Raw genomic sequence first — 26,430 nt, 5'->3', positions numbered from 1 at the left:
GCAAAAGTATGCTCTTTTATCTAATGAATTCTGAGTACTATTAAGGGAGACCTGGGCTAATCGTTGATAGGCTCATGCCAACTTTCAAGGCCGGACCCTGGGAAAAAATCATACATCCTAATACTTTAAGAAAGACTTCCCAGGGGCACCTGGGTGGCTCAGTCAGTTGAGTGTCCGATTCTGGATTTCAGCTCAGGTCACGGTCCCAGGATCATGAAATCGAACCCTGTGTCAGCCTCTGTGCTGAGCACGGAGCCTGTTTAAGAGTATCTCTCTCCCTCTGCTCCTCTCCCACGCCTGTCTCTCTCTCTCTCTAAAATAAAAAGTAAAAAAAAAAAAAGAATGACTTTCCATACTTTAGCACCTAATAATCATAATTTTTTTCTAAAAGTTTTTCTTAAATGTATTTACTTTTGAGAGAGTACAAGCAAGGGAGGGACAGAGAGAGACGGAGACACAAAACCCAAAGCAGGCCCCATCTAGGCTCTGAGCTGTCAGCACAGAGTCCAACGCAGGGCTCGAACTCAAGAGCTGTGAGATCATGACCTGAACCGAAGTTGGACACTCAACTGACTGAGCCACCCAGGAGCCCCGTAATTTCTTTTTTTTTAAATAAAGTGTCTCATGTTCTAACATGCCAGAGTAATTTTGTAGCCTGAATCCAAAAAAACTCTCCTCTAAGCTCAATGAATTAAAAAGCACAGCTTCAGGGTCCCCGGGTAGCTCAGTTGGCTAAGCATCTGACTCTTGATTTCAGCTCAGGTCATGGTCTCATGGTTCGTGGGTTTGAGCCCCGTATCAGTCGCTGCACTGCCAGTGCAGAGCCTGCTTGGGATTCTCTGTCTCCCTCTCTCTCTGTCCCTCCCCTGCTTGCTCTCTCATTCTCTCTCAAAATAAATAAAGTTAAAAAAAAAAAAAAGAACAGGTAGGACATCCTACCTGTCTAAATAAATAAATAGCTAGCTAGCACAATTTCTTTCATTCCCTAATATTTATTTGAGATGTCTACCGTGACTAAAATAGGAAACAGCATCGTGTTCTACCCAATTGCTCAAGCCAAACCCCTCTTTTCCCGGCCCATCTATCAGCAGGTCCTGTCAAGTGGTCTTGCTTCCTAACACATTCCACATTCATCCATTTCTGTGCAGTTTTCTCTCACCTGAACTGGTGTTAACTGGTTTCTCACTGATCTCCATTACCAGAAAGGATCCTAGAAACAAACCAGGAAACACACCTAACATTGACGCCCCCCGATCTAGCTTTCTAGTCTTACCTAATGTGACTGTTCAAATTAAATCAACTATCACACTATCCGATCCCACTGCTCAGTCTACATTCACGACAGGACTACAGTGGCTATACAGACTGCATTCCTCCCTAAGGATGTGGGGTTACAAAGAAATATTTGCCACTCTATTTGTTCTTGGCCCTCTATGAACCTCTTCCCTTTCAATTCAGCCAAACCTTTGCTGATTAAAACTGCACAGACATTATTTGACTCTGATCCTCCAGATGTTTTTCAAAGGCTCCTTTATTTCCTGAAAACCCTCTCCTTTGAAGAAAAGACTCTTCTTATCACCGTAATCAAATTATTATCAAATAGAGTGCCCATTTCGAGACGCCTATGGATTATATTTTGGAAGAGTAACTTTTCCCCACTTATACAAGCAAAGACAGATATTTATCCTAAATCCAATTACTAATCTTAACACTAATAAATATGTTGCTATTGCTGGAGTCCTAGAGTCAACCATAAAAAATGTTCACTGAATGCAGTTTGGACGTCCAGTCCCACGGTGAACTTACCAAGCAGCCTTAACACTGCCAATTTCTTTGTTTGGTTTGAATAAAGAGAAAATGTTTCTGGCCTTGAGGAGCCAGGAAAAGACTCAGCTTACAGTTAAAAGAAGAACTGTACGTATTCTCAGGAACTGAGAGCTTCTCCCCAGTATAGAAGTTTTCATCCTTTGAGCAATTTCCCTGCCATCTTTTACAGTACACTCTGCCTTTAAACAGCAAGCCAAACATTTTGAAGTCACAAAAATTATTTCTCCATTTATTCACCCCTAGATACCAGATGGAATGAAAACTCAGTGAAATCAATTTTAAGAATCTAGAAGTGTCAGCTAAGTATTCAAATCAAAAAGGGAAGCCTTCGGGGGACCGGTGTAGCTCAGCTGGTTAAGTGTCCGATTCTTGGTTTCAGCCCAGGTCGTGATCTCACGGTCATGAGATTGAGCCCTGTGTCGGGCTCTGTGCTGAGTATGGCCTGCTTGAGATTCTCTCTCTCTCTCTCTCTCTCTCTCTCTCTCTCTCTCTCTCTCTCTCTCTCTCCCTCTCTCTCTAAATTAAAAAAAAAAAATTTAAAAAGGGAAACTTTGGACTCTAAACACCAATTCAATCAAATATTAAAAACTTACAGAATGTATAAATTAACTTTTAAGGAATCGGGTCTCCAAAGTTACAAAATGTGGGTAAGCTACCACTACACTTTTTCTTTACTGCCAGAGGTAGTTATTTTAAGAACTATCTTACAAAGGTCAGCATTTTATTAGGGCTTCCAAAATCAATTCTTCACAATGAGAAATGGACATCAGTTAAATAAATAGAATAAGAATAGAACAAGTCAATATATTCATAAGCTTCTGCTGTCCTTGGGACCTGAATTCTAGTGCAGGCTTTGCTCATGCTTCCCTAAATTTGTGTTTTCTAGTCCTTAAATTAAGGATGACTGTCCAAGGTTCCTTTTAATTTTTTTTTTAACGTTTCTTCATTTTTGAGAGACAGAGAGAGACAGAGCATGAGTGGGGAAGAGGCAGAGAAAGGGAGTCACAGAATCCGAAGCAGGCTCCAGGCTCTGAGCTGTCAGCACAGAGCCCGACGCAGGGCTCGAACTCACAGACTGCGAGATCATGACCTGAGCGGAAGCCGGATGCTCAACCGACTGAGCCACCCAGGCACCCCCCCCCCCCCACCCAAGGTCCCTTTTAGAGTGCAGGTTCTATGCCCTTTGGAAATAATGTTAAAATGATATCTGCTTCTCTTCATATATGCTTTCTGAAAACTAAAAGATATACATATATGTAAAACAAATAATTCAGAAGCTGTAAGAAGCTATAGATGAAAAGTAAAAGTTTCCTTCCAAACACCCAATTTCCTTTTCCAAAGCCTAAAGACAACCATTGTTCTGTAGCTTTAGAAACAAAACCAAAAAAATGGACAAAACCAAAAAAAGGGCATGTACCAAACACACACACACACACACACACACACACACACTCTCTCTCTCTCTCTCTCTCTCTCTCTCTCTCTCTCTCTCACACTCCCTGGAGGTACACACAGACCTATTCTTTCTAAAGGTTGCAAAGAATTACAACGTACTCTGATGTGTGGTTTCCAGGTGTTTTCTGCAGCAAACCATCCAGCAAATAGGTGTATCTGAACATATGTGCAAGCAAGCCCAAGAGCCTGTACACTGTTTATTTTGATAGACATTACCACCCTGCCCTACAAATATTTTACTCATATACACGCTCCCTGAGTGATTGCTGAATTGCTTGTACCTTTGAGCATCTACCCACTTGATACAAACAGAAAGACATAAACAAACCTTTAAGCAGAAGAGTCAGTGAGACTACAAAAAAAAAAAAAAAAGTCAGAAATACCTTTTATGAATTAAGTGGACAAACTTCAGCCAAAAATATAGCAAACATGGTATGTGGTACTTGTTTGTTTATAAGATTTAAGTGCTATTTCCTTGAGATGCCTGGGTAAGAAGATACTGATAGAAAATAAATTTGGGGTAGGGAACAAAAGGAGAGTAGGTGAGCAACTCACACTACAGAGTCTATGAATCCCAAGGACAGCCAGTTCTTAGACCAGGATGTGGATTTAATAACGTGCGGCTAAATTCCTTCACATATAACCTGGCTACTTTCACCCAGAGAGGCTTATGAAAACAGTGAGATCAGTTTAGTTCCTTATCTTTGTCACTGGCAAAGAGTCCCTATGAATTAAATGGGATAGTATTGATTCCACAGGTGATAAAACTGTTAATAAAGCACATAGGAAGCAACTCTTGGTGTATTTTTAAAGTATTCACCCACTTTGAAAATCATCATCTGCAGTTTAATAGAAAGTATTTGCAAAGGACCATGTGGACACCAGGCAACTCTCGAAATGTGTGTGTGGGGGGGGGAGGGTACATAAGTTTCTAAAACAAAATAAATATATACAAAAGTTCTCATTTTACTTTCTTATAATTTGTTATTATAAGCATTACATCTTCAATTATGGTATGCTATCACATCTAGGGGGAAAAACAAAAAATACTTGGGGCACCTGGGTGGCTCAGTCAGTTAAGCGTCCAATTTCGGCTCAGGTCATGATCTCACAGTTCGTGAGTTTGAGCCTCACATTGGGCTCTGTGCTGTCAGTGTGGAGCCCATTTCGGATCCTCTGTTTCCTCTTCTCTGCCCCTCCCCTGCTCGTATTCTCTCCCTCTCCTCTCTCTCCCTCAAGAATAAAACCTTAAAAAAAACCCACTGAAATGTGAAAAAAAAAACCCCGTTTCTATTCTAGAATCAGGGAAATGTAGTATATCTAATGTAGTATGTTTTGTATTCAGCAGGAGCTCCCTCTACTTTTATAAGAACTCAGGAAATACAATTTAGGAACACCTACTATGAGATAATTCTCAATACATTCTTTCCTCACCCAATAAAACCACCACACCCAACACTGAATCTCTCAAGAAAATTGCCCCCAGTTTCTATACTTTCAGGGGAACACTAACGAGAACCACACAAAACTTTACCATCTTAAGCATCAATCGGAAGCACTCAAAATCAAGGCCAACCTTACATACACCCCCACACAAAACTAACCAAGGCCAGCACCTCCTACGCTGAGGGCCAGAAGCATCCTTTTCAAAATGAGGGTTTAAAAAAAAAAAGAGGGTGGTTTTCCCAGCCCTTGCTCTGACTACACTACAAAATGCTCAATGGGGCCCAACTCCAGACACTGGACTCAGAGCAGGTAGCTCCAGGTATCCAACAAGGCATCAACTGGGAAAGGGAAGGGGAGCTGAACTAAATGGAACCACAAGGTCAAATACAAGGGTTATCTGGCAAGGGTCCTGCCTATGATACTATCAAAAAATCCGGCGAGAGGTCCGCAAATTCTACTACTGATAAAGAAGCCCTTACCTGTGGGCATGTGATTTGGGTAGGCCCTTTAAGACTGCAGCTGTAGAAAAATTAAAGTCTTCCAGGTGTTGGCAAATTCCACCTAATGGAGTTCAATGTCCCATCTACCAGACTGAAGTCCACAGATTAGGAGATAAAAATTTAAGGTTAAGAGCTTTCAAATAAAAACTATAAACCAAACAAAAGCAAATATTCTAATCACATAATTAAAGAGGCAGATCTCATACTGAGACAAAATAACTACATCCTCCACGGCAATCTACTATTTCCAAGACACACAAGAATATGTTTCTTGGATTTGAGACTGGTATTAAGTGGCAATGAATCAAGCACAGAAAAACAAATGACTACTTGAAACTAATCCAAAAATCAAATCCAAAGACATTCAATTTAATACTGAGCTTGCACATACTGTCAAGAACAAACTGAAGCAGTATTTGGTTGAGTTGCTATGTTAAATGGCAAACTACTATGACATAAAGAAAGCAATGGCTTATGACTGGCTACAGACAGTCTGGTAACCAAAGTACATATTTATTGGTTGCTTCCCATACTTGGCACAAAAGTTTATCCAATCAGATCATGTAATGCAAATAACTTCCAAAAGTAAGCAGTCTGGGTTTTTTTTTTCATTGTATCAGTTTTTAATGAACACTATACAAGGCACAGTAGTCAAGGCACCGACCAGTGGAGAAAGGGAGGTGTCTTATGTTGCTATTGGTGAATAAATTACCAAAATCTCATGTCCAATGTCGTTGAGACTTCCACATAATTTATAACTAACCCAATCACTTCTCTAAATGTCTCATATGTCTATACACTCTTAACTTTTCACAACTGATGTTAAGTTCGCTAATTCAAAATATCTTTATGTTATAGTTGGCAAATTAAGAGGATACTGTTCTCTTACTTATTCTAGAATGAAATTATGACCTCTATTTCAATTCCTACAATACTTGAAGGAGATGAATAAAACTTTCTTTTCTTTGAAAAGAAAACACTTTTAATTATTTTTTTTAAACACCACAGATATTTATAGTGAAATCATTAACAATGTATGGGGGCAGGGGAGACTGGAGTCAGTACCGTGCTCACTATCCAGTTTGTAGACTTTTCAGATCCTTTCTTACCTCTCTGCCTTCAAGTAGTGATAATCAAGTAAGAGGAGAATGAATAAATTTAAATCCACCCATCTTACTATTTGTGAGCTTGGTTAAGGCACTGGTGATAAAATTTGAGAAACTTGTTAAAATGAGGTTTTGGGATTATAAAAAGTTCTAACCAGATCCTTTTAAAAGGATCCAAACTCTGGATACACTTTTTTTTTTGTTCGTACTTTGTAAATTTTGACAAAATTCACATGTAAGCATCACTGCAATAAAAATACAAAACAGGTTTTGTATAAACTGTAAGACAACAACCATAAATAAAAGAGTTATTGAGAGCACTTACTTCAAAAGACAAGATCTCTACCAAGTCAAAAGCAGACAAAACAGGACCTAAAAACTTAAATAAGGATTTACTGAAAACAGAGAAATACTGGCCCTTCTCCACTTTTGCTCTTGCCTTCTAGCCAATCCAGATCACTGTAACTGCCCCCAATTTATTAATTCCCATGGCTTCAGCCACCATGTATATGCGTCTCTCTTCTCTACTGCAAACCAGCTTCCTGCTCCTAGACATCAGATGCCCATCTCATAGGCATCTCAAACTCAGCAAGTCCAAAACAGAAGCCCATCCTCCCCTCCAAAAACCTGATTGTCTTCAGTGATCCTACCATTCACCCAAGTACTCAAACTAGATATAGAGGAGTTAGCCTTAACTCCCCACTCTTTCTCACTACCCCCCCACCTCCACTCCCCACGCCCTAATTTAGTCAATCACCATGTCTTGTCAATTTTACCTCAGAAATATATTTCAAACTCATCTGTTTCTCTTAATCCCCACAATGAACAGCTGGATTAGTTCAAGACATAATTACCTTAATTAATGCAATGCTTTCTTGTTTCATTCCTGCGAAGTAAGCTTGTGTTTGGCACAACATCTTTGCATAAACTGTTTCCTCTACCCATTCTGCCTTTACTTCACCTTTGTAACATCTATTCTAATCTCTCCAAGTAGGATTTAAACGCTCCTGTCTCTCAATGTGTAAATCTCTTGCTGCTGTAATTATCTGTCTTTCCCACCAAACTGGAGTCCCAGGAGGGTAGCACTTAACTGTTATATTCACCTTGATAAGCCTGGTGTCAAAGTAGTGCCCAGCAAACAGTAGTGCTTAATAAACGTTTGAAAAAGGAAGGAGTGAATATATCATGATCCAGATAAAATGGCCCTCCCTCAAGGATTTTTACTTCCCTTTGCTAAGATTCTATGCTTACCAAGTGACCTTTTGCTTAGTACAACAGAGTAGTTACCAATTGTATGATCTCAGGCGAGTTACTAAAACAAAAACAAAAACAAACAAAAAAAAACCCTCTGTGCCCCAGACTCCTCACCTGTAAAATACAGGTAAGAATACTTCCTTCATAAGGTTATTATGAAGATCAGATGATTTACTTACATGTATAATGCTTGGAGCAGTGCCTGAGACATAATAAGCGTGCAGTAAACATTAGTGATTATTAGTTTTTACTATTAATACCCTGACACTAGAAGGAGAATGGACTGAGCAGTCACATGTTTTTCTAGGTCACAGAAAAGACCGCCCCTCAATGTACATTAATAAAATGGCATTCTGGTTTATGTGTCAGCCCCGTGTGAGATCATTTAGCCACTCCTCCCGGAGATCAATCAACTCTGGTGACACTGATCAGTTTACTTGCAAAACTGCAGAATGCATCCTGAATTCTGAAGGCTGCATCATGTTAAAAGCATCCTGAGAATGCTTGTCAGAAGAGCTATGTGGTCAGCTTATGACAGTTTACCTTGAGTCTCTCTAAAAGATGTTTTGGTCCAAGGTAGCACAGCTTAGTGAAAAGAATGTGATGCTAGGTGGGAGACACTTAAAGTATGTCACGAATCAGTTGTGAACCTCACTGTACGCTTTAAGTTTTTGTTTAATTCCAGTTAGTTCATATACAGTCATACTAGGTTCAGGTATACAATACAGTGATTCAACACTTCCATACATCAATCACCCTGTGATGATTGTGCACTTTACTTTTTTTTTTTAAGTAGGCTCCATGCCCTGTGCAGAACCCAACACGGGGCTTGAACTCATGACCCTGAGATCAAGAACTGAGCTGAGATCAAGAGTCGGATGTTTGACTGACTGAGCCACCCAGGCACCCCAATGATGTGTACTTTAAACAGAAAGTCTCTGAGTTTAAAAAGTCCTAGTCAGTTCTCAATTATCCACACAAAAGGAGATAAAAAGTGGTATAAGAAATTCAAAACAGAGAGTAAAAAAGAAATCCTTAACATTTTACTTTGGAATGCATTATGTAATTTTTCCTATAGATTCATATCCAAAATTGTATCTGGTCTAAACTAATAATAAAATGTATTTACATAGCATAGCCATACATTTAAGTCATCATGGGAGTGAATTCAAAATAAAAGGAGGAAGCCAGCATGAAATAAATCCCTACGGATAATTTACAGGAAGATAATTTAAAACTGACTATTACAATAATTCCTCTCAACCTCACAGCATCCTCTTGAAGCTCAATCTTAGCCATAAAATTCTTTCAAATGAAAATCTCTACGTGTCATTTAGAAATAAAAAGTGAGAACAACTGAATTTCCAAAGGTGAATCATTCTAGACCTGGGAAGCCAGGAGACAATCATCCAATCAAAGACTTTTGCTCTCACAGATGTGGGGGTGCATTATTGTGCCTAAGGAGCTAGAAGGTATCAGCCACACAGCAGGCCAATTTATTTCATAAAATCAAGGTATTCTTGAAAGGTTATATAGCAATCTCAGCACCAGAAAGTACTTCAGCGAGCACCTTGTCTAAAAACTCTGATTTTATAGGGGCGCCTGGGTGGCTCAGTTGGTTGAGCGTCCAACTTTGGCTCAGGTCATGACCTCACAGTCTGTGAGTTCGAGCCCCGCATCGGGCTCTGTGCTGATGGCTCAGAGCCTGGAGCCTGCTTCCGATTCTGTGTCTCCCTCTCTCTCTGCCCCTTCCCTGCTCATGTTCTCTCTCTGTCTCAAAAATAAATAAAAACATTAAGAAAAAAAATTAAAAAAAAACACCTCTGATTTTATAGAAGAAACTGAGATCCATGAAAGTTGCCACTCTTCTGTGAAACTACATAATAAATATTTAAGTACTGGGAAGTTTGTTTATGATATAATTGACATGTAACATTGTATTAACTTTAGGTGTACAACCTAATGATTTAATGTATGTGTAATACTGCAAAATGATCACCACAATAAGGTTAGTTAACATCCATCATCACACAGTTACAAAAACATTTTTTTATTATAAGAACTTTTAAGATCTATAGAAAGTTCATTATTTAAATAATTCACTTACATAAATAAATAATCTTCTCCTATGCTTCTTGTAAGAAAGAGAGTTTAGGGGTGCCTGGATGGCTCAGTCAACTTCGGCTCAGGTCACGGTCTCATAGTTTGTGAGTTTCAGCCCCGCGCCAAGCTCTGTGCTTACAGCTCAGAGCCTGGAGCCTACTTCAGATTCTGTGGCTTGCTCTCTCTCTGCCCCTTCCCTGCTCGCACTCTGTCTCTCTCTCATACACAAAAATAGACATTAAAAAATTAAAATAAAAAAAAGAGACTTTAATGCATTCAAGTTGGGCCATATCTGTGTATCTGCTTTATCTGACAGTTCCATACTGAGTAATTTCAGATGTGCTGAGAATAAAATTGGTCCTCTGGGATATAACTTAATTCCCATACAAGCCCCTCCACGACACCACAACACGAACGCTTCTCTCCAATTAGTCTATCAGTTAGACTGCAAGCCCATGTGTCAGCTCATACACACAATCGTGTGCCTTCCTCATATCTGGTCATACTCTTCTGAAAGCCAGGAATGTTCTTCTACCTCCTATTTAAATATTACCCTTCTGGATCCAGGTCAAGTTCTGCCTTGCCTTTAAGCATTTCCTGATCACCTCAGCTCCCTCTGAATTCCTATCATACTTATTGTCACTTTCTTGGTAGTTAAGGGGGGTTACTTAGAACCTGATAATTAATGTGGGATGCCAAGTATTTTAATTCTTCTACATGTATGTCCTTCCCTACCCCCAAATTCTCTTTAGGTAGGTCTAGCGAGACCTAAGAATAGGTAGTTACAACACAAAACAAAACAGCTTATCAGATGGAAAGGGGGAAATGGCTGACAGAATAATAAAATAGATTAAAAAAAATTTTTTTTTAATGTTTATTTATTATTGAGAGACAGAGACACAGAGCGTGAGCAGGGGAGGGGGAGAGAGAGAGCAAGTCACAGAATCCGAAGCAGGCTCCAGGCTCTGAGCTGTCAGCACAAAGCCCGACGCGGGGCTGGAACTCACAAACTGTGAGATCATGACCTGAGCCAAAGTCGGTCACCTAACCAACTGAGCCACCCAGGCGCCCCAATAAAATAGATTTTTAAATGTCCTCTAATATGTCTAAATATCTCTCCAACTAAAAATATCTAAAGACTAACTAGGAAAAAAGTGGAAGCTTGCATACCCTTTAGCACAGCAATTCTGCTTCCACTTCCAGAATCCATCCTCACGAATCAATCTGATCAGTGTATAAGTATTTATGTATAAGGATGCTCATCATAGCACAATTTATAAGCAAAAGCTAGAGAAAAAGGAAGTTCATTAGGGAATTGGCCAAATATGGTGCATTCATATAACAAAACTCTGTCTAGAAGAATTCTGCGGAGTTTTAAAAGATCACTTTTGGGGCTCTGGGTGGCTCAGTCAGTTAAGCATCCAACTCTAGACTTTGGCTCAGGTCATGATCTCACAGTCACGAGACTGCGCTCTGTGTCAGGCTCTGTGCTGAGCGTGGAGCCAGCTTAAGATTCTTTCTCTCCCTCTCTCTCTGCTCCTCCTCCCAGCCTTTTTCATTCTCTCAAAACAAAAAAAACAAAAACAAATTTTTTAAGATTTTTAGCGACATGAAATTTTTAAAATTTTCTTTCTATTTTTTATATTTTCCCCATTATTTTATAATCAGAAAAGGCAAAGCTTTTTATTCTAAATAAAAATACACTACAGGTTTTGAAATTACACACGCCTTTTTAAGGATTTGTGTGCGTGGTGCATTACTCACAGTTACTGCGATCACCACCACTTAAGGAGCGACACACCAGCTCATGAAGAGAAGCGGTCCCTAACAATGCATCCAAGTCGACACGCAATTAACTTCCCTGCTGTTTTCATGTTGTTTCTTCAAGCCAAAAGTTTCTGAAACAATTTACCAATAGCTTCCACTGGAGGAAGTTTCTCACCTATGCAGAGGGCATTTCTGTAAGCGGTGACAGGACGGCATGAGTCGAGTCAGCATCAGGTCAAGTTTATATTCCAAAGGTCAACCATCACCACCACCACACCATCATCAGACCACCGAGGTGGAGGGAAGCTACCACTGGCTGAGCCTCAACCCAATTTGATTTGAGTGCGGAGGTACACTAAGACCAACATGAGACTCGGGGTCTTTGTGTTGACAGAATTTCAACTTCAATGGCTCCCACAGCCGTTCTACTTCAAATGCTCATCCACACTCTCACACCGAGGCAAGGATCTCCTGGAATATTCTCTGCTCCCCAGATACCAACTTCTGAAGTTTTTTTCTCTAAACTCTTCTTCCCTCTACCAAGTGGAAAAGAAGAATCAAGATGAGAAAATGCAAAAGCCCTGAAGGAGGACTTAGCTGGATATACCGGAAAAATACAAAGCAAGCCAGTGCAGCTTGATCACGGTAAACAAAGGAAAGTACTATACAAGAAACAGGCAGGAACCGTATCACAGAGGACCTAACAGGTTATGATAAAGACTCTGGGTGTTTATTTTCATAAAGTTTGCCGCTCCCACGGTGAATCAATTTCATATAAATGAGACCTAGATGTATCTTTCAAACCTCACCTGCTCTTCGAAAACCCAGTGCAATAGATTCAACTGCCTGCCTGCTAGGCAGCCTCCCCTAAATGTCAATACATGCAAAGCCAAACACGATCTTTTTTTCCAAAGCAGCTCTTCCTGACTATTTTATATCTGCTAACAGACCGATCATTCATCCAGGCTTGATATCTCAAAGCTGTCTTGCATTCCTGGCCTACTGTCCACCCCCACTCCTCACAGGCTCCCAGGGCCTCAAATCTCCAACTTTCTCTTCTCTTCCCTTCACCACAATCCTAGTTCACACGAGCACCAATCCCTGTTCAGATTGCTGGAACAGGCTAACCAGTTTCCACACCTCCAGTTCTTTCCATCAAACCTATCCTATGTGATGTCATTTAGATACTTTTAAGACCATCATAAGCAGATGATTTACAAATTTATTACCTCAAGTTCTGACTTCACTTCAAGCCCCACTCGTCTATCTGCCTACTTAACATATTTATACTTAGCCTCAATCGCATCTCAAATTTAACATGTCTAAAATTGAATTCCTGATTTCTGATCTTCCCTCCAAATCCCACACCTACCCCTCCCATTCTTATCTCCCACTCCCATCCCAGTTAAGTGGCACCTCTACACATCCAACTGCTTGAGCCAGAAAGCTGGGAGTCATTCTTGACACTCTTCTTCCTCAACCCCCACATTCAATCTATAATTAAACGGATTCTTTAACATACTTCTCAAATCCATCTACTTTTCTCCAGTGCCTCTGCCACCGAGTCCCGCCTGCAAAGATTCTTATTTAAGTGGTGCATGCTGCAGCCTGGGCACCAGGATTCTTACAAGCTCCTCAGGTAGTTCCAACATGCAGCTATGGGTGAGAACCACTGCTCTGTAGGTTGTGGGCTCCCACTAACCTCTGACTCCGTGTCTACCACTTTCTCCCTGGCTCACTTAACTCCAGCCACACTGGCCTTGCTGGTTTCTTGAACAGGCCAGGCACGTCATTCCTCAGGGCTTCTGCTTTTGCTATGCCCTCCGTCTGGAGCTCTGCTTCACTCCTTCACCTTCTACAGATAGGTGCTCAAATATTACCTTTGTAGTGCTTTAGTGAGACATCCCATGGCCATTCCACCTAAAACTGTAACCCCCGTGCCCACCCCAGTATGCCGTATCTCCTTCTTGGGTTTCATTTCCCTCCTTGGGACGTACTGCCTTCTAACATATATTTCATCTTATTTGCTGCTTGAATAGGCACTTTGTGAGAGCCGGGACTTTTGTCTGTTTTGTTCCTTATATATCTGTATATCCCCAGTTCCTACAACAGCATTTGGCAGAGGGGAGAGAGACTCGGTTAATAGTTAACTTCCTCAGCAAGGCCTTCCCAGATTCCTAACCTGAAGTACCCCACTATTTCTCAATAGTAATTTATTCCTTTCCTTCATTAACATTTACAGTAATTTGTAATTACATTTGTGTTTATTTGTTGAAGCTCCTTTCCTAGATGGGAAATTCCACGAGAAAAGGGATTTTCTGTCTGGTTCACAGTGACATACACTGTTTTTCATGTTTAAGTGGCACAGAGGAACAATTTCAAAAAGTCAATGAATGAATTAATAAATGAATGAGGTTGAACACATTTTCTTAAAGTACACTCTGATTGTGTTATTATTCAATCAAAAACTTTCAAAGTCTCTCCATCGCTTACCACATTAACGCCTAACTGCCCAGACTTAGTAGAAGACCTTCTTTGTTCTGGGCCAATTTCTTTCCTACCTTATCTCCTATTATCTCAGGCCTCTTTTTTTGCTTCAGCTACACTGCACCGTTCATTATCGCCAGTACACACCCTATAACAACAAACACTGCATTTCCTCACCTCCGCACTTTTGCCCATGACCTTCCTTCTGCCCGAATTCCCTTCCCATCTCTGCCAATCAAAATTCCAGCCTTCAAAATACCGACCCTTCAAAACCCAGCTCAAAGGTAACCTTCACAAAGACAGTCCTGACTCCCACCCCAACTTCCCCAAATGCATGACCCCTTCCTCTTCTAAACACCAAAATAGGTATACTGGTTCAATTCCTCACTCATTTCAGAACATACCCCTTTCCCACGTTTTATAAAAGCTTTTGTTTAGAGTCATTCAATAGATAGTTGTGGAAATGAAGTCATTTAACACCACTGTTCCCTTCTCTATCAAAAAACATATTTAAATGGGGGTGGGGGGGAGGCGGGGGAGGGAGGTTTTCTTTAGCAAGATCTTTAATAACCAAAAGATATAAAGCTGGAATGGCAGATTCCCAGCCTTAACCTCCCCTTCTATGCCTTTTCTGAAAAGGCAAGATCTTCCCAAGTGCAATCTTTGGCTCTGAGATTTTGTAATGTATTCAACTGCTTGAAAAAAAATGTTAAGCTGCATGTGCTACTATAAGGACATAAATTCCATAAGCTACATTAAAACGGGTTACCCTCAGATTATCACATACTTGAAAGAATATCTGCCTGAAAATCTGAGTACCTTAAACTCTGTTTGAAAATCGTAATTACTAGGGAAACATTTCTGTTCAGTAAGAAATCTGAAACTTTTTATGATCTTTTAAAGTACTCTATTCATTTCTGCACCGTATTAAATGATAAGTAACAGCGGTAGCAATGCAGTAAAATTCTACCATGAAACACTTGTACTTTGAGCAACAGGCCTTCGTTTCCCTACGCACATGCTCTCATAAGGCTGTGGTTCCCAAAATGGAGTCCATGGATCCCTGGAGGTCCCTTTCAAGAAGTCCAGGAAATTGAAACAATTTTCATAATACTTAAGAAATTGTTTGCCTTTTTCACTGCACTGACATTTGCACTGGTGGTACAAAATCAACAATGGGCAAAACTACTGGTGCTTTAGCATAAATCAAGGTTAACAGCGGCATCAAACTGTACTAGAGTCACGTGTCTTTCCCCATCACGTACTGCTGGGTTTTTTTAAGTCAATTTCACTTAAGAATGCTCTTGATGAAGCAACAAATTTTCTCGATGAAGTTCCGAGCTTTTACTCAAAAGTTAGAATTTTGGAAATCTTGTAGCTGCAGGACAGATTCCCAATACTTACAGACTTTTCTAATGAGATGGGTGGTGATACTAAGCAATGTGGTTTTTTTTTTTTTTAATACCGCATTATGAAATGTGTCATCTAGAAAACCCGCTTAACTCAGTCAATCAGGATTTCCCAAACAACCAATGCATATTATCAAATCATGAATGGGTAAAAAACCCATTCAAAGGGCAAGACAGACCAGTGGGTTTTAGTATAACAGTAACATCAATGATTTCAGATTCCACACTACAACTTAACTGATAAGAAACTACCAATTGTCAAGTTTTGGTGTAGTATCAGAGAATATACACAACCGTCTGCAAATACTCCTCCCTTTTCCAACTATTTATCCCCTGTGATTATATTTTCTTCAAATACTTCAATGAAAACTATCAATCATGGGGTGCCTGGGTGGCTCAGTTGCCTAAGCGCCCGACTTTGGCTCAGCTCATGATCTCACGGTTCATGAGTTTAAGCCCTACGTGAGGCTCTCTGCTCTCAGCACACAGCCTAATTCAGATCCTCTGTCTCCCTCCTTCTCTGCCCCTCCCACATGTGTGCTCGTTCTCTCTCTCTCTCAAAAATAAACATTAAAAAAAAATATCACATCAGATTGAAAATACACAAGTAGATATGAAAATCTATCTTCTGTTAAGGCAGTATTTAGGAGATTTGCAAAAGTGTAAAAAAAACCACTCTTCTAATTTTTTGAAGTCATTTTTCATAAAAATATATTATTGATGCTAACGTGAAATAGATTTTTTTAAGCAACTTTTAAAAAAGTTTTTAATTTTAATTTCTAGTTTGGTAAATATCAATAGATATAAACCACATAAACAAAAGCTCTTGGGATCCTCAGAAATTCTTTAAAGTATAGAACCTTGCAACTAAAAAGTTAGGCAAACACTGCCCTAAGAGAATCTTGTCTCTGATTCCGGCCACCTCCAAAACTGCCGTTTGTACCAAATCTTCCCTCCCCGATCCTCAACCAGAGTCGAACCTGGGGCAGGCATCTGGCCCAAGGAAACTCATGCCTTAGACTGACCAAATCAGACATCATTCAGGAATCTGAATTAAGCCTCACGGATACTGAGGTCTACTTACGGAAGAACACTAGAGTCCATTCATTCTTCTTGCTGAAGTCCTTGGAACAGTTTTGGTTCCCGCCCCTTCTGAGGTCTTGTGGTTCAGCTTTTCCTTGGATTCTACGACAACTATTTCCTTTGGTTAAGTCTTTCACTTGTTATTTTAAATAGGTTTCTTTTCCTTATGCTCAAGAAAGCCTTAACACCACAGAACTTCAGTACTGTTACCAAGAGTGTTTTATTTGGTGTTCTTATCTGAGACACCAAATTATAACAAGGTTCCCTCCATTTGAAAATCATGTGCCTTTACAAAAATGAAAATCACTCCAACAAAACAAAAATTTGAATGGAAATTATAGGCTCATTCAGAACAAGAGACAGCTTAATGGTCACCTGCTAGATTAAGGATGGCTTGGGTTTTTTTTTGTTTGTTTGTTTTTTTGTTTTCTCTTTTTTTCTTTTTGGAGAAGGCTATTATATATTATGTCAATGTATTTTAGACAGCAAATGGCTTCATTAAAATACACCAACCTGACAGGGTTTTTCAAGGAGGCTGATGAACAGAAAAAGAACAAGACGGGGAGACTAAATATGAACAATAAATCTTGTAGTGCAAGATACGCAAACAGACCGATGTTACAGAATAAGGAATGCAGACACAAACCATCATATTATTAGAAGCACGGAAGTGGCATTACAAAGTAGTAAGGAGCAGACATGACTATTCAATAAATGATGCTAAGGTACTGGGTTATCCCCATGGAAAAAAAAAGTTAAATCCCTCCTGCAGGGTTATCCATATGGAAAAAAAAAAAAAATTAGATCCCTGCTTCACACCGAACATCAAAATAAATTCTGGGTGGATTAGAAACCTAAATGTGAAACTTTAAAACTTTTAGAAGAAAATACAGGATCTAAGTGTTATCTCAGTAGAGGGGAGGATGCCTCCTTTAAGACACAAAAAACACACATGCTAAAGGAAAAACATAATAAATCTGACTCTGCTAAAATTTAAAACTTAGTTTCGATAAAGGATAAAATTAAGTTAAAAAAATTTAAACATACCCTTAGGACGGCTACGATCAAAAACACCCCAGAAGATAATAAGAGTTGGTGAGGATGTAGAGACACGGGAACCCTCTGTGCCCTGTTGGTAAGGATGCAAAATGGTGCAGCCCCTATATTAAGCAGTATGGCAGTTCCTCCAAGAAATTAAACATAGAATTACCATACGATTCAGCAGCTCCATTTCTGGGTATATACCCAGAAGGACTGAAAGCAGAATCTCAGAGACATCCGGACACCCGTGTTCACGGCAGCACGATTCACAGTGGCCAAAAGGCGGAAGGAACGCAAGTGAACGCTGACAGATAAATGAACGAACAAAATGTGGCATATGCGTACGACGGAGGATTATTCAGCCCCAACAAGGAAGGAAATTCTCACACGTGCCACTACGTGGACGAACCTTGGAGCACACCATGCTAAGGGAAATAAGCCGATGCGAGAGGACAAATACTACGTGATTCTACTCATATGAAGTATCTAAAGTAGTCAAAATGACAGAAGCAGAAAGTAGAACCTGTCTCTAAATACCAAAAATTATGTAAATCTCAAATTAAGATGAATGATGACATATACTTTTTTTCAGGCAGACAGACAGGTGCAACAGACAAGAGGGATTAGAGGCTTTCAGAGAACTGCAAGCCCTTCTTTAATTTCGCTGGTGCCACAGCAGGAAGATCTGTGCCAAGCTCAGAGAGAGAGAGTCAAGGGACGCCTGGGTGGTTCAGTCGGTGAGGCATCCAACTCTTGATTTTGGCTCAAGTCATGATTTCGTAGTCTGTGAGATCGAGCCCCATGTCGGGCTCTGCGCTGACAGCTCAAAGCCTGCTTGGGATTCTCCCTCGCTCGTCTCTCTCTGCCCCTCCCCTGCATGCACATGTGCACTCTCTCTCTCAAAATAAATAAACAAACATATAAAGAAAAAGGAAAGACAGCAACAGTCAGGAATAAAGGTCTTCCCGGGCAAGTAAGGGTTACTGTCTGAACATTTAACTCCCAGTCTGAGGTCTGTCTGCATCCGGCTCTCCCAAAGCAGCATGACCAGCTCTGCCACACAGAGCAGCCGGGCAACTCTTGCCAATTCTATTAAAACATGACTACAGCTGTAAGAATGAAGGCCCAAGCGTTTCCTGAAGAGGCTATACTTTAGAATCCTTTTTCCTATGATGGAAGCTTGTCAAAAACAAAAGTAAAAGAAGCCACTGGATCTTAGCAGCAAACGTGTCAGTGTAGCCTTTCAGAGTGATTCACCGTGCCCGAAAACAAACACAAGGAACAGGTGCGCTTCCCTGAATACACGACCAGAATTTAATATGGGGCCAGTATTGTTACGAAACCAGGTTGAGAATAACCTTATTAAGTCTGGAAGTAAATACGACAAGATGGTTTAAAAAAAAAAAAAAGGGAAAGGATTTCAGATAAATATCAGAATACTGTTATTGCCAGCCTTTGAGTGACTTGAAATCAGTAAGATGACTCAAAATACTGCCACATGGTAAGAGTCTAATAAAGCATTTTCTGCTAAGGCAGGAATTAGTCCAGCCCCTAAAACCAGCTTTAGAATGCAGCTCTACTGTATCTCTTGTTTGTATTAATCTTCATTAGGGTGATGGATTTTTTTTTTAATTTTTTTTCAACGTTTTTTATTTATTTTGGGGACAGAGAGAGACAGAGCATGAACAGGGGAGGGGCAGAGAGAGAGGGAGACACAGAATCGGAAACAGGCTCCAGGCTCTGAGCCATCAGCCCAGAGCCCGACGCGGGGCTCGAACTCACGGACCGCGAGATCGTGACCTGGCTGAAGTCGGACACTTAACCGACTGCGCCACCCAGGCGCCCCAAGGGTGATGGATTTTAAGAAAACACTGTGGATGTACCAACATTTCTCCTGAGTCTACACTACATGACAGAAATCCACAGGATTCAGTGCTGTTGCAGACCTTGAGTTAAAACAGCTAGATATCAGGGTTCATGGCCTAACTGAAAAATTTCCCTAATTAAGGACAATTTGTCTCATTCCTTTTTTTTATGATGAAAATCTAGTGATAATGAAAAAAAATATGCCATCACAGCATAATCTTACATAACGCTCCAACTGTGCAGAGGAACGTATAAATGAGGAAGAGGGAGGAAAGACAAACACATACTTGTGTATATCTACACAAAGATGCTTTTATGGGACACTCAAAACCCCACATCTCCAAGAAAGCTCGCAAGTACAATTTCGGTCTCTAAGTTCCATTTCGTGTACCTTTCATCTCGGGGGGAAAAAGCACGGTTGCTCATCGGAGAAGAAATCCCCAGTCTCTGCTACGGCTAACCTTATACTGGGGAGGTGGGGAGAAGAAATGCGGTCTTCAGAGGTACTACCTGTTTTTCACAAAGTGCATTCAAGACAAAGGTCTAAGAGCCAGAATCCAGCAATGTCAGTGGCACAGAAGTGATTCAAACACTAGGTGCATTGTAGTAAAAGAAAGGCATCTGCAGTTTTTAGATTTTGGCTTCAGAAGCTCTATAGGGAGATGAACAACATAACAGAAGGGAAGAAAATGTGAGATACATGTATCCTATATATGGGTGTGTATATACACACACATGTGTATATCACATAAACACGTGCGCGCACACGCACGCACACAGAAGATGAGGGCTCCACAACTGGGACAGGGAAAACACAAAGTGAGGCAGGAACTTCTTGGACTAGAGGGCAAGGAGGCACTCATCCACCAAGCTTAAAAGGTTCCCACAGGGCGAATAGGGAACATTTTGAGCTCCAAGAAATGTCTATAATTGTCAGTAACATGTAGAAATAAATTAAAGTCCATGCATGTATAATGATACTAGAGTAAAGAAAGCTAGAAAAAGAAACAAATCACTTGCCACCATTAGAGGTGATTATTATACCACCTTGTTACTCAGAAAACTGTTAAAGGGAAATAAGAATTTACCTAATTTTTGGTAGAAACTAGAATTATTTCTAACTGCTGAGGGAAAGATTGAAGGCTAATCAATGTAAAAGGAATAGAATGAGAAAATCAGCATTTTGCAGCAACCAAAGAAGTAACTGGTCCAAACAAGGATCATTATCATTTAGTGAAAGACTGCCAGAGAAGTGGAACAGTATGGCTCCAAAATATCACTCTACAGATGACTAACTACAAAGGGGAAAAAATGTCTACACTGGAGATCTGGTATTTATCACCTTAAAGAAATGATAAAATAAACTCAGCATCATTAATAATGCAATATTATGACATTATGTTTCTCTTATCATGACCTAATATGAGGTACAGAGCAACACCTACGAAGAATTCTTACCCAATGTGTTTAATATGCATCTAACCACGTCTTAGACTTCAATGCCAGTTTGTAGGAAATACATGATAAAGGCGCAAATTAAATGAAACTGTGAGGAAACAATCACAGGAAATGGCCTGGTCTCTTCACAAAGGCAATTTCTTGTAGCTTGTAAACAAACTACTGGAGATGTAAAAAGACTAAAGATACGTGTTTGCAGAAAAAAACACCAACAGCTAAAAAGCGTCATCTTCAAGACAACCAGGAAAATCTAAACATTAACTGGGTATTAGATGGTTTTAGGAAATTACCGTTTATTGCCTTATCTGTGACAATGTATCTTAAGAACAATTAAGTAAACGATCTCCTTAAGAAAATGCATCTAAAGCATTTAAAGTACAGAAGTATTAGGATGTCATGATATCTGCAAAATAAAAATTTATATATTATATATATAAAGGCACATGCACACACATACATAAAGCCAATACAGCAAAATGAACTGTGGAATCTAGGGTATAATAAGTATAAAGGTGATCATTGTACTATTCTTTGACTTTTTCTGTACGTGTAAATTTTTTTACATAAACGGTTGTAAAAGGAGGGGAGGGAGAGGGCTCAAAATGCGCTTCCTCCAGGAAGGCCTCCCAAAGGAATTCTCCTCTAATCAATGGCTCTTTTACAAAGTCCTCTCAACATGGAACACAGTGTATTACTGTTCCCATTCTAACTGTTCCCTTACTATTTCACATACTTAGTAGATTTGATTTTCCAAGACTATGAGCTCCTTCAGGCACAGACATTTTTAAATTCGCTTCTATTTCCTCACAGCTCACAGTGAAGTATCTGCAATCAGCAGACTTCTAAAAAGTACCAGTACCCGGGGCGGCAGGGCAGCTCAGTCGGTTGAGCGTCCGACTCTGGGTTTCAGCTCACATCATGATCTCACGGTTTGGGAGTTTGAGCCCCGCGTCGGGCTCTGCGCTGACAGCGAGAAGCCTGCTTGGGATTCTCTCTCCCTCCTCCTCTGCCCCTTCCCCTCCCGCTTTCAAAAATAAACCAACAGTTAAAAACAAAGTGTTAGTACCGGTATTTTGTGAAGGCACTTGGTAAAGTACCTTTAACTAACTGGGTTAGCTTTTCAATTCCTCAACACAATGGCAGTTCGCCTCTACAAACAATTTTGAGTCAGAGCTATCAAAAGATCATGGAACATCACGTATGGGCTTACAGGATTTTGCAAAAAGAAACCAGCACCTAAGAATGAAAGGAAGCAGAGGTTGTACATGTCCTCCAAGCGGTGTCATGGACATGCCGTGTTATCCAGGCACATGACTTTATTCTCATGACCTGACTCTTCAGTCGAACAATATCTTCCCCGGCCACTCCCGTCTGCAAAAACGGCCACGGTTATGTATCCACAACTCCTGGGAGTAATAAGGCTTAACAAGCTACATGATGAACTTGAAATCTTAGCTAAAAGACTGCACAAAGGAAAAAAAAAATGTTGATAACAGTGCTGGTGAGGAAAGAGGCAGACTCACTGCTGGCAGGAATATAAATTCGTACAACCTCTATGGTGAGTCATTCAGCAGTATCTAACAACATTAAAAATGCATATATCCTCTGATCCAGCACTTCTGCTAGGAATTCACCCAAAAGATACCCATGTACACAAAAAGCACATACAAAGAATTAACTGTAGCCCTGGAAACAGCCTAAGTATCCAACAGTAAGAGCTGACCGAATGATGGTACATCTATACAAGGGAGTATCTGTCATCTTTCAAAACGGAAGAGGTACTCTATTGCTCTATGGAATGATGGCCAAGATATACAAGGTAAAAAAAGCAAAATGCAGAATAATGGCTATAGTGTCTTACCATTTGTGTAAAACAGTAAATAAAATCAGGAACTTCAAACAGTACATAGTTGTGTATGCTTTTGAAAGCCATGACTATCTCTGGAAGGGTAAACAAGACACAGGTAACAACAGTTTCCTTGGGGGGGGGGGGGTGAGTTTAACTAGACAGATGAAAAGAGGGCAGGAGAAGGAAGATTCTTCACCCTCTATGTACCTTTTGAGTTTCGTTTCATGTGTACGTTACCCATTTTACATAGCATTTGGAAACACGGCTCTGCACCAATGCAAATTAATTAATGATGCTCCTCTTAATCCTAAGAGCAATCATGCCTTCATTCCACAAAAATGTTAAACAGGGCTTCAGTAAATTCAACCAGATGAAATGTTTCCAGATAAAAACAAAGCATCAGAGAGGACAGACGCCTCCTGAGAGATGGATACCTACCAACTACCCCCATAGTTTTGTTTCAAGGTTTTTACCAAAACCTGATGCAAGTCGGGACACAGACGACATCGAACATCTCCCAGTACACTAACCACTATGAAGAGCTCTGACGGAAGTCACCAAAGTGCCAATGCAAACAACCACCCTCACCCTAAGTGTGGAGCGATCACAAGAACTTACACCCCTCATTCTTCACACAAGAAATAGAAGATGAGTCTCCAGCTCTTTCCTGGAAACAGGATGAGTTATGCCCCCCAAATTCCTGCGCTTCCTCTGTGTCGTCCCTTGGGTCTCACTGTAACGATGGCAACAGAAAACAGCACAAAAGACAACTGAACCATGCAAAGGCCAGAGTTAAAAGGAGAAGTGAAAAAATATATACACACTGAGGCCCCAAAACATAAGGTCCTGCAGTTAAGAATGGCAGCTGAAAAAAGCCTTGACAGAATACCAAAGAAAGAAAACAAAGGAACGAAAATAGAAAATAAGGCTTACTAACATAGCCCGTCCATCCCGTTATCCAGATAGGAAACAGGGTTGGCAAAGGTAACTGAGAAAACACAAAAAAGCTGCCCCCTCCCAACAAGTCAGCTATTCATTTCAATGCTACTCAGCAAACCTTCTACTTTTAAGAGTTTACCATTTCCTCGCCCTGTTCTGAGGGCAAAGGTGAGCAGCAGCAAAGTAGCCAAGAGTGGCAACACGGCAGCAAATGAAGCCAAATGAAGGGCCATGAAGAATCTGCCAACCGAAAACCTAGGTCCTAGATCACTGAAATATTCCTGAGTTCCTTGTTTTATGTTGCTCTTTGTTTTTGCGAATGTGCAAGAACTATCACTCCCACTGCTTCAAGTTAAAACCTCCGCTCGGTAAGTTATCGTCCACTAGTAGGTTCCGATCACTTTTGTTTTCATGTGGTGTTCACAGAACATCAATAATGTACAGCTAAAACGAAAGCGCTAAGGAAGATCCTTTTTTTTTTTTTAAAGGAAGATCTTATACCAAAAAAAAAAAAAAAAAAGAGGCAAATAGGTCACACGAACTGGGAGGGCTAGAGATGAGAGAACCCTGATGTCTTGATTTACAGTTATTGCTCTAACCCTTACATGGTGTTCTCTTTATCTCTATCTTTATCTAGTTCTATGAAGATAATTAAGAATTTTGCTAAAAGGCAGTCACCCTTACTTTCTTTTCTGTGACCCTTAGTCCTCCTAAAAAAGGCTATCAAAATCCCCCGCCAGAATAACTGAATGGGTTGAGGCACCTACTGGTAAGTTCAGGGGATGTTTGTATTACAGGTACAACATGACGATGGGGGGGGGGGGGGGGGAGGGGGGAAGCAATGCTGGAACTAGAAGTTGCAGTGACAGTTTCCAAAGAAAGGTCAGCGTGGGGCACGGTTGGCTCTGGAAGGCGTTTGTAGCCTGGGAGTCCCTAGGGCAACACCAGATGCGAATAGTGCTTTGTCAGTAAGTCCCTCGAATCATTTACACTCTCCCTTCCGGATAGGAGCAACAGGCTCACTAGCGGGCAGCCCACTGCCTGGGAAAGAGGCGGGCGCATGGTCAAGGGGCTCTTTATCCCGCAGGTCCCTGCAACACTGCGATGCGCATGCGCCCCGGGGGCAGCCAGCAAGCACCCCTAGCTCGTTCACACTCGCGCATGCGCAGTCACCCATCTCGCCGCAGGCGACAGCTCACTATTTGGCAAGGGGGATGGGGCTGGGAAAATGATGGGGGGGGGGGCTGAAGGCAGGGGGCGCGTTTGTGTCTCCTGAATGCTTGGGATTGGGAGAAGGAACGGCTGATTAGGCTCTGGCATTCCCAGGCCACGTAACCCAGGATGTGGGATATGGGACAGAGAAGAGTATATGTGTGGCGGGGGGGGGGGGGGGTAGTGGGGGTCAGTCACCTCTTAAGGGAGGCGCCCCCCCCACTCCGACAGGACAACCCTCTCCCTTGACTCTCCTCCCCCCACTCACCTGAGAGCGGCGGCGACAGCTGCTGGTCCCCGTCCCCCTGCGCTCGCTTCATACTGTCCGCAACATCCGGGACCTGCGGGACCGCCGATACACAAATACACACACACTCGGAGCGCGCACACTCACACACACACACACACACCGACACACACCGGCCGGGGCGTCATGGCGTCAGCACGTCGACGCAGCGAGCGCGTACCCGCCGGGCCCCACCCCGCGCGGCCTCCGCCCCTCTTCTCCCCTCCCTGCGTTCTCCTGCCCCTCCTCCCTCTTCCTCAAGACTCCGCCTACCTCCCCTCTTGCGCATGCGTCCCGACGTCTCCCCCAGGGCCGGGGGGCGGGGGTGGGGAGGGGGGACTCTGAGGAGGAGGGGCCTGACAAGAAAGAGGCGGGAACTCGGAGGGGGCGACGTGCCCGGCTCGGCGGGCTGCGCGGAGGTGCGAGGACCAAATAGAGGCATACCAACGGGGGATCAGGGTGGGCAGCGTAACAAGGGAGGCACTTAACAGTAGCGACGTCTATTTGCATCCAGTTTATGGATCAGCAACAATCGTAACTTGCGTTCCCTCACTTTTTCCAACCAACTTTGTGTCAGTAAAATCGCCTTTGGACTTTATGACAATGCTGAAGACTTTTAAGTAGCTTTTTAAATTTTGGCCTTTGGAAACGATCAAGAGGGACCGTGCTTTTGGGGCAAGGCGGGCATATTAGGTGGCTTAACTGAAAGGAAGCAGATTCAATGACAGTTTGTTGTCTTGGACACCTGGGTCCCCAGTCGGCCCCACATCCTAGCTCCCAAGGGCCATCAACGACTTTTGAGTTGACTAAAAGAAAAAAAAACCTTGGGGCGCCTGGGTGGCTCAGTCGGTTGAGCATCCGGTTTCGGCTCAGGTCATGATCTCACGGTCTGTGGGTTCGAGCCCCGCGCGGAGCCTGGAGCCTGCTTCCAATCCTGCGTCTCCCTCTCTCTCTGCCCCTCCCCCACTCTCACTCTGTCTCTCAAAAATAAAGAAATATAAAAAAAAAGAAAAGAAAAAAAGCCTCAGCCTCTTGGCCCTGGGAGAAAAAAAGTCCTCTCCACGTTAGAGTGGTAAGGTCCATGACGGAATATTTGTTATTGCCACAATTCTTTCCTTTAGCTTAAACTTTCAAAAATTGTTCTTCCTGAATCCAGCCAGGTAACCCGGAGCGGGGATTGTCTCTTTTCCACACTGAGATAGTATCATCACACACACACACACACACACACACACACACACACACACACTCAAATGCCAGAGGCATTAAACCCAAAAGAGCAACCAGATGAACCTGCAGGTCGTGGGGTGATAAGGCGTGGGCCCTGCCTTGGGAACAGCTT

General features: G+C 41.6%; 1 protein-coding gene across 2 annotated transcripts in view; it reads right to left on the bottom strand.

The window, feature by feature from the left end:
- SPOP (speckle type BTB/POZ protein) overlaps window positions 1-25,260 on the bottom strand; it is a 66,624-nt gene extending 41,364 nt beyond the window's left edge. Inside the window, exon 1 of one of the 2 annotated variants that reach the window (XM_027034034.2) lies at window positions 25,071-25,260. The gene's annotated coding sequence lies outside the window, so the exon portion shown is untranslated. The remainder of the gene's footprint in view (window positions 1-25,070) is intronic. The other variant, XM_027034035.2, reaches the window with a different exon arrangement.
- Window positions 25,261-26,430: the final 1,170 nt, after the last annotated feature.

Source organism: Acinonyx jubatus, chromosome E1 (assembly GCF_027475565.1).
Source record: "Acinonyx jubatus isolate Ajub_Pintada_27869175 chromosome E1, VMU_Ajub_asm_v1.0, whole genome shotgun sequence".
NCBI classification, from domain to species: Eukaryota; Metazoa; Chordata; class Mammalia; order Carnivora; family Felidae; genus Acinonyx; species Acinonyx jubatus.
The sequence above is the reverse complement of the archived record's forward strand: the minus strand, read 5'-3'. Positions and strand labels throughout refer to the sequence as shown.